General features: G+C 43.1%; 1 protein-coding gene across 1 annotated transcript in view; it reads right to left on the bottom strand.

Moving 5' to 3' along the window:
• Positions 1-3,132, bottom strand: part of LOC143293052 (uncharacterized) — a 38,119-nt gene extending 34,987 nt beyond the window's left edge. The window contains exons 1-2 of the mRNA XM_076603908.1: positions 2,903-3,132; positions 1-1,998 (exon numbers count right to left, since the gene is read on the bottom strand). The exon at positions 1-1,998 is cut by the window's left edge and continues 229 nt beyond it. The gene's annotated coding sequence lies outside the window, so the exon portion shown is untranslated. The remainder of the gene's footprint in view (positions 1,999-2,902) is intronic.
• Positions 3,133-3,344: the final 212 nt, after the last annotated feature.

The raw sequence follows: 3,344 nt of genomic DNA, 5'->3' as shown, positions 1-3,344 counted from the left end.
CTCACGGCTTCAGTCAGTGTCCTCTCTGAACGGGGTCACGATTCGGAATATCCAGTGATGCACTCAGTCCTTGGTGACCGACTCTCAGTCTCAGTGTCCGTCTCAGGGTCTCTGCCGGCAGGTGTGCTCCGCGTCGGTCTAGTCCATACAGTCTTAGCACTGATGAGACTGCTACACTGAATCAGAGCCTGTCGACGGATTCCTTGCTACGCAAACACGTATCATAGTTCACCATTCACAAACATCGTTGAGAATTTCGACTGATGCAGTCTGTCACATAGTCCGATGCACATTAGACAAAATCACTTATAAAAAACATAAAAACGCACAACCCCCCGAAAATAGTGTAGTCAGTCAGTATCCGGCGCTTGCGTGTACTGGAGGGAGGGAAGGGTGGGGTGGGGGATTCCAGTTTTTCACAATGAAGTCAAATGAAAGATGAGTGCGTTAGGAGCCTGATATCTCTTTTAGATACACACTGGTTCGAAAACTGGGGAATAACAGAATAATGATGACTGATACGAGGAAATCCCGATACCTCTTTGTTTTTTGTTTTTGTTTTTTTGTTGTTGTTTTTTTGTTTGTTTTTTTGTTGTTTTTTTGTTGTTTTTGTTTTTTGGTTTGTTTGTTGTTGTTTTTTTTAGACTCACCACGTCTTCTTCCCTAACAACAGCAAGAGAACTGTGATGCAATCACGATGTACGTCCTTGGATGAAATCAATGCCTGATAAACCTCCACACACACACACACGTGTACACACGCGCGCTCGAGTCAACTGAATCCCACGAGCAAAGCAACAACAAACAGTGATGCAATCAAGGTCCGCCAATGTTCCACTGCGGCTACCGTGACTACTGACTACTACCACTACCACTACTGTCACTGAGAGGTAGCTCAAGTACCTGTCTGTCTGTCTCTCTCTCTCCTACGGACAGAGAAGGAAGGCACAGGGCGCGCAGAGCTGGGGAACTGGAGCTGGCATGGATTTATTTACATTATCTTGACACGAGGGTCCTCGCCGCTCTTTTCACGTGGTTGTGGCGTCTGCATTCATTTAGTTGAACCTGCCACAACTGCTGGCCAAAGGGCCACAACTGAGCTTTTGGCCACTTGCCCGTGTTGTATGTGATGATGAACCCAGCGGAAGAAAAAATAGTGTAACCACATGAGTACTTTTCACTGTTCTTCTTATTTTGTTTCAGCTTTTGTTGTTGTTGTTTTATACCCAGTGGTACTTGTTTTTGTCTTTTAATTCACCAGTTTGTTTGGGGTTTTTTTTCCCAGGACAAAAAGCCACAGAAGAATTCGTTTTGTCCTAAAGTCAGTACCGAGCAGAAGTATTCAGTCGGCGATTCACAACAACCAGTTTCATTACCAAGAGTAGAATAATAATAACTTAGTGATATCAGCTGTTCTGTTCAGTCCAGTGTCTCAGAACGAGAAGAAAATGCTTTTGACCTTTTGTCTGGACAAGCTTCACTTCAGTACTAACAGAACAAAATCAATATTCGGTCTCGTGTTACTGAAGATTTACAACCACTAACGTGGCTGACCACCAAGCATAAACTCTGCCTCAGTGGTGTATTATGGACAAGTTAGTTAATAACGACTACGTTCAGGAAACAAGTGGGCTTTTCTGTCACACAAAGTTTTGTGTTTAAGGTTTCGTGTGTATGCGTCGTGTGTAGTAGTATCGTGCTACGTGCCGTATTCACCGACGCAATTCCTCCCCCGCGAATAAGTCTCGTGGCATCTTGCGCACGTGCTTACTAGTAGTGCTCATGTTGGCAGAGGTGTCTGCTGTGGTGGTAGTAGTGTGTTGTGATTCGAGTTGTCTCAACGGCTGCAATGTGCGCTTCACGTGTCTGGCACGCTGAAGGCATTGGCACCCTGCTTCCCACCACCCCTACTATACATACGTCAGTACTGCTGGTGCTGGTGCTGGTGCTGTTGTTGCGGTCAGTCTCCCGTCCGTCCACACCTGTGTGGTCATATACCTGTAACCGATTTTCACGTGTCACCTGCAGAAATCTAAGGAAAAACGTCTTGTTTTTTTTGTTTTGTTTTTTCAAAAATGTGCGAAGTCCTGATTACTGTCTTTACTGATTATCTTCTCTCTGTGTGTGTGTGTGTGTGTGTGTGTGTGTGTGTGTGTGTGTTTAAACATCACCAAAATATTTGGCTACTGAGTTTTAAAAATTTTTTTGATCTTCTGGTGGAAATTTTCATTCAATATTAATGAGTAATGTTTAAATATCAAATTTATATCGTCAAATGTATATATAAATATATCAAATGTTATCAAATAAATTTTTTTAAAATAATAAAAAGAGGGTGAAGAACATGTTCTATAAAACTAAAGGTGATGACACACCGTTCTTTTCAATTGAGAAGAGACAAAATCTGAATGACCAATAGTAAACGAAAAATAAAAAGGAGGGAGGATAGGGGGGGGGGGGGTGATTGTGAAACGATTACAATAATAAATGTTGAGGGACTGACGTGTACAGAAACTGACTGAAATAGGCTTACCAATAATATCATTCGGTGCAAATTAACGGTAAGCAAAAGATGCACTTTCCAGTTTTCACTCATTAGTACTGAGGTCAGTAGTAGCAAAGAAGAAGAAGAAGAAAAGAAAAAAAAACCAAGAAAACACACCACCACCCAAACATGCACACAGAGACAAACACACATATATACGTACCACCGACAACTGACAAGTCTGTTCAGCACCTTGGAGACTGGTAGAAGCAGTAGTAGTAGCAGTCGGGTGCAGCTCAGTGTTACTACTACGACTACTACTTCTACTGTTGCTGCTGATGCTGGCGCCAGGTAAAAACAAATAAACAAAAACAAACAAACAAACACAAAAAAAACACAACTCCCTGGTGGTTTTACCTGCTCCTAGCTAGCAGCCACTGCACGAGGCGTCACAGGCATGCACATTTTCACGTGGCGTAATCGTTCCGTCAGCAACTCTCTTCACGCCTTTATAATCGGTTGGTGGCCGCCGCTACCACTACCACTACAAGTAACTCATTCCTTGGGGCTCTTACTACGGCGTAAGAGTATTTCTTTTTTTTTTTCTTTTTTGTTTTTTACTAAAAGACACAACAATCCCATGTGCTCTACGGCATAGAACGCTGGAACGTGGTTAAGTTGGCAGTGCCGGCAATTGGATATTTTAGATATATATATATACATATATACCCTTCCCCTCTCTCTACTCTCTCTCTCCTTCTCCTCTTCCTCTTCCCCCCACCCCCTACACCACCATTCCTCTCAAACTCCCTCCTCACACCATCTCCTCCTCGATCTTTCGCGGACTCTTGCTTGTCAA

The sequence above is a fragment of the Babylonia areolata genome, chromosome 1 (assembly GCF_041734735.1).
Source record: "Babylonia areolata isolate BAREFJ2019XMU chromosome 1, ASM4173473v1, whole genome shotgun sequence".
Lineage (NCBI taxonomy): Eukaryota > Metazoa > Mollusca > Gastropoda > Neogastropoda > Buccinidae > Babylonia > Babylonia areolata.
The sequence above is the reverse complement of the archived record's forward strand: the minus strand, read 5'-3'. Positions and strand labels throughout refer to the sequence as shown.